Below are 11,429 nucleotides of genomic sequence, written 5' to 3' on the forward strand. Positions count from 1 at the left end.
CTGTATTTATTTCTCCATTTATTTTCCTGCATTCCACATTCTCTATGATAGAGAAAATTCTCTGAGGACTTGAAAACTGGATTGAGGTCTGGGTCTGATGGACGTGTGGGATGCCTGTTTTTGTTGTGAATGCCTGGCCTGGATACCCTGCATCCTCATCATTTGGGGATGCCAATTAAACCTGCAGATTCTGAGCTCCCAGGAGGGGTCCCATGGAATCAGGCCCCTGGGACTTGGACAACACTGTGGATATTGCCTAAAATCAGCACTTTTAAACTAATTCCCGAGATAATTCTTACTCTCACTCTAGTGTTCCTCTAGGGCAGCTTTGTCACCCAAACAGAAAATTCTTAGAAATGTATTCATGCACAGAATCTAGCATGCTGAAGGGTAGCACTGGAGACCAAGCTAGGGGAAGTTACCTCCTCCCTGCCGAGGGTGGAAGGTGGGCTGCTGTGCCCACCAGTCTTGGCTCTGGTTCAGCTCCCTCCCCACACAAAGCCAATATCCTGCTAGGTTTCAGCTCAGTGACAGCAGACTGGCTCCCCATCCTCTCACATCTGTTTCCCCAGAGGCCTGGCCCCTCTGTCCATCATATGTGCTTCTAATTTTTTGTTTTACCTCTGGAATTTGACAACAGTTCCTGGAGAATCTAGCATGTATACACATTGGTTCTTTTAGCACTCCAGTTTCAGCATCCACTTGATAGCTTCCTGTGCCTCATGCTCAGAAGTGGGAGTTCTGGCTTGTCTTGCACCCACTCCTGTCTGTGAGGAGCACAGGGTATAAAATCGACAGGTCCCAGAGCTTAAGGCTGGCTCAGGGTGGTGGGTGCTGTGGTAGCCAAAGCTGGCCTTGGCCATGTAACACTTCAGACTGGAAAGTGGCAGGCTGCCTATTTTATTTTATTTATTTTATTTTATTTTATTTTATTTTATTTAGACAGAGTCTTGCTCTGTCGCCCAGGCCAGAGTACAGTGGCATGATCTTGGCTCACTGAAACCGCCACCTCCCGAGTAGCTGGGATCACAGGCGCATGCCACCTCACCCAGCTAATTTTTGTAGTTTTAGTAGAGACGGGGTTTTACCATTTTGGCCAGACTGGTCTTGAACTCCTGAACTCAGATGATCCACCCACCTCAGCCTCCCAAAGTGCTGGGATTACAGGGGTGAGCCACTGTGCCCGGCCAAGGCTGCCTTTATTTTTTATACATTTTTTTGAGACAAGGTCTCCCTCTGTCACTGACGCTGAAGTGCCGGGGCTTGATCACAGCTAACTGCAGCCTCAACTTCCTGGGTTCAGGCAATCTTCCCACCTCAGCCTCCTGAATATCTGGGGCTACAGGGATGCACCACCATGCCTGGCTAATTTTTTTATTTTTTTGTTAGAGACAGGGTCTCACCATGCTACCCAGGCTCGTCTTGAACTCCTGGGCTCAAGCAGTCCTCCCGCCTGAGCCTCCCAAAGTATTGGGATTACAGGTGTGAGCCATGGTGCCCAGCTGGATGCCTCCTTTAGATGTCAGCTCTCACTCCCCAGGTTGAAGCTGTGGGCATAATTGTAGGAGTCTAGCCCTAGAACTCTTATGCAGCTGCTGCTTCAACTGCCCAAAGGACTTTGGAGAAGATCCTCCCAGCTACCAACCACTTGTTCAACCTGCAAAATGTGGTCATTCCATGTACACTCACTGGGGAGACTGAGTTATTTGCCTTATTTTATGGCCACTTGGGATGGGTACAAGACATTAAGTTAGGAATTTTCCCAACTCAGAAGTCTAGAGGGAACTAGGTAGTTTTTCTCTGCATACTCAGGAGTATAACTCATAACCTTCCTGGTCCAGATTTGACCTGCTAAGACTGCATTTGTCAGCCAATGGCCAGCAGGCTTCTTGCCACTTTGCCATAGATGATGATATTGCTGCACTCACAGTCAGCAAGTCCAGTGTGTTCCAGGATCCCATTCCTGATGCCAAATGACATTGAGTCATCATGTCTTCCTAGACACCTGTTGGCTCTAAGAGTTTCTCGGATGTTCCTTGTTTTCGATGACCTAGACAGTTTTGAAGAATGTTGGTCAGGTATTTTATAGAATGTTCCTTCGTTGGGACTTTTTTCTCACAATTATACTGGGGCTATGTGGTTTGAAGAGCAAGGTACCATTTCATCCCATTATATTAAGGGTATGCTCTATCAATATGACTCATCACTGTTGACCTTAATCACTTGGCTGAGGTAGTGTTTGTTGGGTTTCTCCTCTCTGAAGTTTCTCTTTTTCCCCTTCCCCATGCAGAGCTCTTTGGAAGGAAGTCACTATGCATAGCTCACACTGAAGGAGTAGGAAGTTTGTTCTTCCTCCTTGAGAGCAGGTACCTACCTACCTATGGAATTTTTCTCCAAAGGAGACTGGACTCTTCTCCCTTATTGATTAGTTTATTCACTTATTTTTATCAGTATGAACTCACAAGTATTTTTTTATTATTTCATTTATAATCCAGTAATACATTATTTTGTTGCTGAACTTGTCTGGGAGCTCTTTTATTGACTCGTGTGTCCCTTTGATATGCTGCATATTGTGGAGTTTTCTTATTTCTTGCTTTGTTTTCTGGAGCACTTTCTTACTTCCTGGCACCACAAAATACTCCAGACTCATCTTGTCTATTTCTTATTTTAGTCCTAGAATCAGCCATTTCTCCAAGGTGCCCTGTTTTCTTTTAATGGGGAATAGAATCACACATCAAGATGTGGGTGCTGGTTTTATGATATTTTTGATGTTCAAAAACTCATACAATCAAATTTTATGTAGCAAAATCTATCAACCTTTTACATTCTATTTTCTCACTTGCTTTTAAAATTCCTTCTTTCTAAAGACAAATGGGTGGATAATTATATGAATTTAGATGTAAATAATCTGCTTATATGCCCTTTCATTTTTTTTAACATTTGAATCTTTAAATATATGCGCTATACTTTTGGTACATGATGTAGATGTTTTACAACTTTATTCCCAAAATAAATTACCAATTCTCTCAACAGAAATCATTTTATACTTTTTAAGTTATTTTTCCTTGTCTTTTGAATCTCGAGATACGGGTTGATTGGATTATGGGTTAAGCTGTATAAACTCAATGTAGTCTGCAGGCCCCTTAATATGATTGATGGAGTGTGTTTCCCTGGTAAAATCAGCATTGCTTTGCCCTTTTCTTCTTTTATAGATATGTATATATTTGAGACAGGGTATCACTGTGTTGCCCAAGCTGGAGTGCAGTGGTGTGATCTCACCTCACTGCAACATCCACCTCCTGGGCTCAGGTGATCCTCCCACCTTAGCTTCCTGAGTAGGTGGGACCACAGATATGTGCCACCACGCCTGGCTAATTTTTGTATTTTTTTGTAGAGACAGGGTTTTGCCATGTTGCCCAGACTGGTTCTTGAACTCCTGGGCTCAAGCAATCCTCCTGCTTTGGCCTCCCAATGTGTTGGGAGTACAGGCATATCTTTCTTACATCTTCATGAAGAGCTTCTGAAGGCAGAGGTGTCTTCCTGCTGTAGAAGTCTAGAGAAAATGTTTCTGCCCTTAATTGAAAAGTCTATATGCCCTCATGTATTGCCACGAGAGATAATTTCAAACTCTCTGTTGCCCAAGTGTTATCCAGAGCATGGTTGTGAGAAACAGAGCACTAAATCATTTTATGAAAGATCTGTAGGCTACTCAACACTCTGTATCTTCTGTGTGTCACCTCCAGGGTAAAAAATAAATAAATAAGTAACAGAGTGGAAGTTGACTTGGGTCTCCCAGTTTGGGTCCTCTGTAGAACTGCTCTTGCTAAACGGTGTTGGTTTTTGCTCCTTCCTTGCACAGTGGTATGCAATGAGAAGCAGTCACAGTTAAATCACACCTGGATATATCATTTGGGGCCCTTACAATGGAAGATGTGATTCTCTCCACTACCCCGTGTCTCCTCTTTGGTTTGGCTGATAGGAAACTCAAAGCCAAATCTATCCCCATTTATAGCAAAATGTTTGCCTTTGATCGAATTTTACTGTCTTGCTTCCAATTATGCTTTGTCCTAATTTCCTTTTCCATTTAATTTTCTGTAGTATTGGATTTAGGGTTTCTGTACCTTGGCACTATTGGCATTCTGGGTCCGATGATTCTTTCTTATTGGAGGCTACCCTTTGCTTTGTAGGATATTTGGCAGCATCTCTGGCCTCTGCTTGCTAATAGCAGCTGCACCCACCCCACCCTCTCCAGTTGTAACAATCAAAAATATCTCCAGAGTTCTCCAAATGTCCCATGGGGAGCAAAATTGCCTCTGGTTGAGAACTACTAGATTATATCAATGCCATCACTGAAATATTTTGGTTATAAGGCAGTTATAATATTTTAAATTAATAATAAAGAAATGAATAAGTCTTAATTGGTGAAAAGGGGAGAAAGGGAGTGGAACATTTATAATTGGACCTGGAAATTAGAGTCTTACTACGTTGCCCAAGCATTACTATAACAATTCTGAGCCACTGCTTATCTATTCACCTGGTGGTTCTTAGATGGAATTTCACTGAAGTATCATGTCTTTAAAGAGAGAAGCTTCTGAAGAGGAGAAATAGAGGATGTATGATGGACAAGGCTTCTTTGGGGATGCCCACTCCATGCAGACAAGGAAGATGCACCAGGCTAATCAGGAGCCAGTGGCAGCAGGGTACTGGCCAAGCCCGATGTCCATGTACAGGCAGCTCATGGCCCATTAATGTATGGTACTTATCCCAGAATATGTGGACATGAAGAAATGAAGATGAAGGACTTGAGTAGGTGGTGAAGATCATCAAACTGGGATATAGGAACTAGGTTATTTGCCACTTTGAGGGCGCCATATTGCTTCCAAAGACTATTTTATGGCTGCTTTATGTGCCAATGCATTTGTGTACCCCTTGAGGAACCTGCCTGTGGCCAGCAGTGGGTAATGGAAATTTTGTACTTTTAAATTTTATTGTGAAAGATTATTAAAGTTGTCTATTATCCAAGGAAACCTTTACTAAGTTTTCAAAGCCAGAGCTAAAGAAAGAATAATAGGTAGTGCCCACGCAAATATTTTAATGTGTCTATTCTGATTTATCTAATGGTAATATGCATTTAATCATGAAAGAATGTAGGTTTTTTTTTTTTTTTTTTTAACTGCACTCCAGGCTAAGGATCTTGCATTACAGTAAATAATTGAGAATTGAGCTTTACACCATTTCAGCCAATTGAAGTAGTGACATAGAGTACATTTTGCCCTTTGCTTGAAGAAACATGAGTTTGTTCAGCTTTCAGTGCACATTCCTTTGCAATTGAAGCACAATGTAGTTTCTCTTTTGTTATTGCAGCTGAAATGAAAGCATAGATAAACGTGTAAGAGGTACTTTTGAAAGCAGATCTATAAAACTCAGTTCCATATTCATCATGGCTTGGATGTCTAGAACTTGCTTACATCTATCTGTGGACTTTTTTGTATCAAGGGTAGAGAAAGAGTTTTTAAGAAAACAATAAATTTCTTTAGTTTAAAATCAGGTCATGTTCCCTTTTTTAATTAAAAAAGGAGTGATGATTCATCTTCCATCTCCCAACTAGGGTTTTCCAGTAATGGCCCTTGATGGTGCTGTTTCAAGTTGTGTATATCAGGAGAGTTTCAGCTGCAAAGGGACTGGCCATTGGCCACAGTAGTCTTGCCAAAATGATGTTTTGGTTAATTGCACCGTCTAGTTTATTTTCAGTCTTCCCTGCTAGACAGCACTTAGCATTGTTTTGCTAAATTCTGTATCCATAAGCTGAGCACTAGGCCAGGTGTATAATAAAAACTTACTACGTATTTGGGTCACTTTGTATTTAGTGATAGTGGGCAATTTGCAAAGCTCATCCCCCAAAGGCATAATAATGGTATTTATAACAGTTGTTCCCAATTCTTGAGAATCTGTTTTGTGCCATATGGCAGTTTGGGTTCTCCGGGAAATGAACCCTGAAATGGACTTGCGTGTAGGGAGTGCCCTTGAATTCAACATCTGTGAAGGAAGGGGGCAGAAAGGGGAATGAGCCAAGGGAGAGGTGAGGTATAAAACAGGACAGAGCAGAAAGAAGGCCAGCAGACCTCATAGAGTTCTGGAGCTGAAACGGTCATCAGGGTTGTTCCATTCTGTGTCTGACCAAAATGGCTGGGCCTCCACATCCCTGTCTTTGGATGTGAGTCACCACTGAAAAGACATGACCTTGGGTGAGGCTTGAAGAGGCTGGCAGCTGAAGGCATGTGCTGACAGCACTCCCAGCACCTGGCTGCAGCCCCTCCTGGAAGAGGATGTGCCTCCATGTCTCTGTGTCCTCATGCCCAAGCCATTCTGCCAGATGCTTTCCACCTAGTAGCTCTTGTCTTCACTGTGATCCTTAAAGTTAGCTAATGTCCCCCTCCACCCCCCTCCCCCGCTTTACACATGCAGAAACTCAGGTTCAGAAAGGTTAAGTAGCTTGCTAGGTAAACAGTGTTAGATATTTAAATTAGGGTCTGAGTCCAAAGCCTGTACTCTTTGGATTTCTCTAGAGAATGGATCAATCAAATAAGAAAAGAAGAGTGCACTGGGAGTCAGGAGACTGAGGTGTGGTCTGACTCGGCTGCTAACTTCAAGTTTAGACTCAATTGATCAAGTCCCTTGATAACATGGAATTAAAGTGACTTTTGAAGAACATGAGTACCTCAAGGATCTTGCTAAAATACAGATTCTGATCTAGTAGGTCTGAGATAGGGCCTGAGATTTTGCATGTCTAAGAAGCTCTCAGGTGATGTCTACACTACTGGCAAACTAAAATCTCAGAAGACTCCAAAGTCTTCTTCAGCCCCTAAAGTCAATGAGTCTCAGAAATGTAGGGACAGTTCTTCCCTATAGAAGAATTCCAATTGATAAACATAGAAGAAATTAAGAAAATACAAAATTACCATTAGAACACCCCTGTAATAATTGTGGTAGATAAAATCCACAGATGGATGCTAAAATTAGAAGCTAAAAGTTTTAGGAGAAATACAATATTTGCATAGTATCAATGTATCTCCCCCTTAAATACTTATTGATTACAAAGAAAAAAAATAAGGTTAGAGCAGAGACCCCCCTGTTAACCATGTGATCAAAGTCAATTATCACCAGTAATAAAACATGTTGTCATCATGTTGACATATCAACATCACCTCCATATATGATGCACGGAGAAGGACACATCACTTCTGTGTATTCTTATCCAGAACACACAACCTCAGTCTAATCATGAGAGGATATTGGACAAACCCAAAATAGGGATCATGCTACAAAATAACTGTCCAGAATGTTTTGAAATGTCCACATCCTGAAAGACAAGGAAAGGCTGAGGAAATGTCATAGATGAGAGGAGAGCAAGGAGACATAACAGTACAATGTGGGATCTTGGATTGAATCTTGGAACAGTAAAGGGATGTTGGTAAAGCATGCAAATGTCAGTAGTTTATAGTATTTTACCAATACTTAATTTTGATCAATGTATCATGATAATGTAAGATTAGATGTTAACATAAGAGGATGCTTGGTGGAAGATAAATGGTAACTCTGCTCTATTTTGCAACTTTCTATAAGCCTAAAATTATTCAAAAACAAAAAGTAAAAAAAGTAAAAATATTTACAGATATATTCTTCAAAATTTTTTTCAGACATATTTTATACACAAACGCACTCATACAATAGAGTTTATTTTGACTTTATGTATTGCATGATTTGCAAATTATGATTTTGCTTTTAATTTTCTACTATTTTTACCTCTTTTTTCATCAAAAAAAGTAAAACTCAGACAATTTTGAATTACTGTAGTGGTCATAGATACCTTTTGGCATTGCTGAATGCAATGCAATTCTATTTTGTAGAATGTCCATTATTTTGGGTTTGTCTGTTATCTCACGATATCTTCTTGCACTGCAAGATATCTTATGGTTAAAAATAATGATGATAACTAACATTTATTGTACTTACTGCAAATGAGGCACTGTGCTGAATTGTTTTTAGTGCCTTACTTCATCATTCTGCCCAATAACCCTATTATTATTACTAGTTTACAGAAAAGGAAATAGAGAAGTAAAATAACTTGTTCAACTTCACATAGCAATTTGCGAAACCAGGATTTGAACCAAGGTTACTTAACTTTCTAAGAAAGCTTTTAGTTACACTGTCTGTAACACCGTGGAGTCATCTGACCAATTTATTTCAGATAGATTTGCTTTAACGTGGAAGGCTACCATCACTGAACCAGCATTTTATTTTATTTTAGGTTGTTTTATTTTATTTTATTTTATTTTATTTTATTTTATTTTATTTTATTTTATTTTATTTTAGATCAAGTCTTGTTGTGCCACCCAGGCAGAAGTGCAGTGGCATGACGTCAGCTCACTGCAACCTCTGCTTCCCAGGTTCAAGTGATTCTCATGCCTCAGCCTCCTGAGTAGCTGGGATTATAGGCACCTGCCATCATGCCTCACTAATTTTTGTATTTTCAGTAGAGACAGGGAGGGTTTCACCGTTCTGGCCAGGCTGGTCTTGAACTCCTGACTTCAAGTGATCCACCTGCCTTGGCCTCCCAAAGTACTGGGATTACCGGCATGAGCCACTGCATCCAGCCTGAATCAGCATTTTAAAGATGGCGTCACAATGGCAAAGAAACCAGTCAGTGTTTTGTGATCCTCCACCCAGTACAGGCACAGTAGGGCTTCCAGAGAAGATAGGGGTCCCAAGTTGATCCCTGCCAAATTCTTGGCTCAGAATAGCTGTGGTTGGGAAGGTCCGTGGGCCGGGGAGCAGGTGATGAAGGACTTCAGCATCTGTATCAGCGCCCCCGCAACACAGCTGCGGCCCAGCCCCCAGGATTCACTTGGTATGGAAAACTTGCTAAGTAAAGCGGGGGGTGGACCATGGTTGGCTCCAACCTGGACAGGCCTCCAGCTAACTCCGGGCTTGCACAGCAAATACAAGAAAAAAGGAAACAGAAAAATCAGTTCATGTGCCCTTTCCTGACTTCTCCTGGCACCTACAGCTCTGACTGCAGAGATGGTCCTGTGGTCCCAAGACAGAGGCTGCAGAAGTGAGTGGAGCCAAGAGGCAGAAAGATATCAGTAATTTGGAAAAAATTTCCAACTGGGTGCAGCTGGCTACACCTTTTCTTCTCCAGGTGACACTCAGGGAGGATAACATGCTCTCATAGAATTATTTTGGGGTATCCTTGACTTAGAGTTTCCATTCTTTACTCTTCTGCATAGGGCACAGAAAGTACTCAGTAAACCTTGTAAAAACGATTGATTTACACTTTTATTTGATAAAAATGGACAGATAATGAAGGATTTTAACTGAAGACACTTTAAGAAAAGCAGCAGGTCAGATGGGTGGGGGGAAGATGTGAAGTGTTTGGGAAAATGCATAAAACAGAATTAATTTTTAAAATAAAAATTGAAGAACATCTCAATTAGCAATCTCAAGGAGAGTTGGGGGGGATATTGTGCCAAAAAAGTAGGCTACTGTGAAAAAGGAAATTTAAAATGTGATTGCTGAAGGAGCCCCAGTGATATTGGCAACAAATACCAAATAAACACTGCTAAATTTGAATTAGGGATTTAGAAACTAACTTGAGGGATTTTCACAGAACATAGAATGAAAATATAAATAGGAATTACAAGATGGAAGTGACTGAGAGGATTGATTTAGTGTATCCAACATATGTTTATTCTCTTTAATTGAAACAGATGGAGAAGGGTTAATATTTAAAGATATATACAAGAAAATTACCTAGGCTAAAGAAAGATTTGAGGTTGCTGGTGAAAATTTCTCCCAAGCCCATATAAGATATTGAAAAAGATGCACACATATACATATCCTAATAATATGTTCTAATTTCATGGGTAAAAAGATAAATTCTATACATCTCTAAACAAAAAACAATTGGGGGTGGGGTAGAAATCAACCAAAAATGTTGATTTACTACACTCATTTACCACACTAATTGCCTGATGACAAAGGAGCACGATTCACCAAGATTGTGAATCTGGATTCCTTTGTGTAGACAAACTAGTATGTGTATATACTTTGAGACATGAAAATACTGAGGAAATATTCTATTAATGCATTATTTCTGGCAAAAAAGTGTTCAAGGACCTATATCACTCATTAAAACCCATCAGAATACAGAACGAATACAAGGGAAAGAGTGCACACGTGAGACAGTTATAAGCATTCAAAGCAGTAATCCCACAGATAAGCCAAAATGTATTTTGAAACTATATATTTTGTGAATACAACTGTGAATAAAAAAGTCCTAATAATAAGAGGCATAAATTAATAACATCATAACAATCCAGAACTAAAGTTTCAAATGGTTTTTTAAAGTATGTTGAATAGAAGTATTTAATTTTTCAGAGCATTATATTACTCTTTATTCTTTTTTATAGACTCATGTTTCTGTTCCACGGATGAGCTCTCTCATATAAGGGTACAATATTGCTTTTTTGTTGTTGTTTTTGTTAGTTTTCTTCTGTTCCTTAATATCTCTGTTTCTTCCAAGTTCTTTTTACCTGCCTGTTCGTTTTGGTCTCTGTATTTCCTGTTAGAAGCTTTCTTCAACTATCTGGCAATCCTTGGCTGTGCCGTCGCATTTAGGAATGAGATTTAGTCTATCGGTTGGTGGAACCCACTTCATTCCGGGGGCCCTCGGGTCTTCATATCTATAGGTGTTTCCCCCTGAGCTGGTTGTTTTCTTCAGAGAAGGCTCCAGATTTCTTCCTGTGGATGTAAGTTTGACTACGAGTTTGGGAGCTGGAGAAGGCTCAAGTCAGCATGGTGCAGTTTAGTAATGTCCGTCACTCCTCTTCTGTGCCTGGTGCCTCTTAGTCTGGAGTTTCTTTTAAAAAAATTTCTCTGAGAATAAACTTTCTGTTGATTGCTGGGGTGGGTAAGAGTGATACGAGAGCCAATTTTCCCTATACACACCTTCTCTTATGTTGGCTTCTCTCGAGTTCTAGAACTTTCTATGATTCTGTGATGTGAATTGGCTTGTTTTCTGCTGACTTCCTTTTTTGGGCACTAGTTTTTGGTCTTTGCATTTTTTTAAAAAACTACTGATCTCCGTCAAGCCCATTGTTAAAAAAATATGTAGATTGTTTCTCATTCATTGTCATTATTTCTTGAATTTTCTTGTCCTTGTGAAATTACTGCTTTTCCAGTGTTCTTCTGCTGTCTGGACAGCATTGGAAAAAGGGAGTGGAGATGGGCATATTCCTGTCGATGTATATCCGTGAACTTTGGGGTAACATTTCCACAAAAGTGTCTCCCCCCACAAAAAGGAAATCTCATAGAGATTTTGGTTGGAATTACATTAAACCCATACATTATTTTAAGGGGAAAAAATC

Source organism: Piliocolobus tephrosceles, chromosome 8 (genome assembly GCF_002776525.5).
Source record: "Piliocolobus tephrosceles isolate RC106 chromosome 8, ASM277652v3, whole genome shotgun sequence".
Taxonomy (NCBI): domain Eukaryota; kingdom Metazoa; phylum Chordata; class Mammalia; order Primates; family Cercopithecidae; genus Piliocolobus; species Piliocolobus tephrosceles.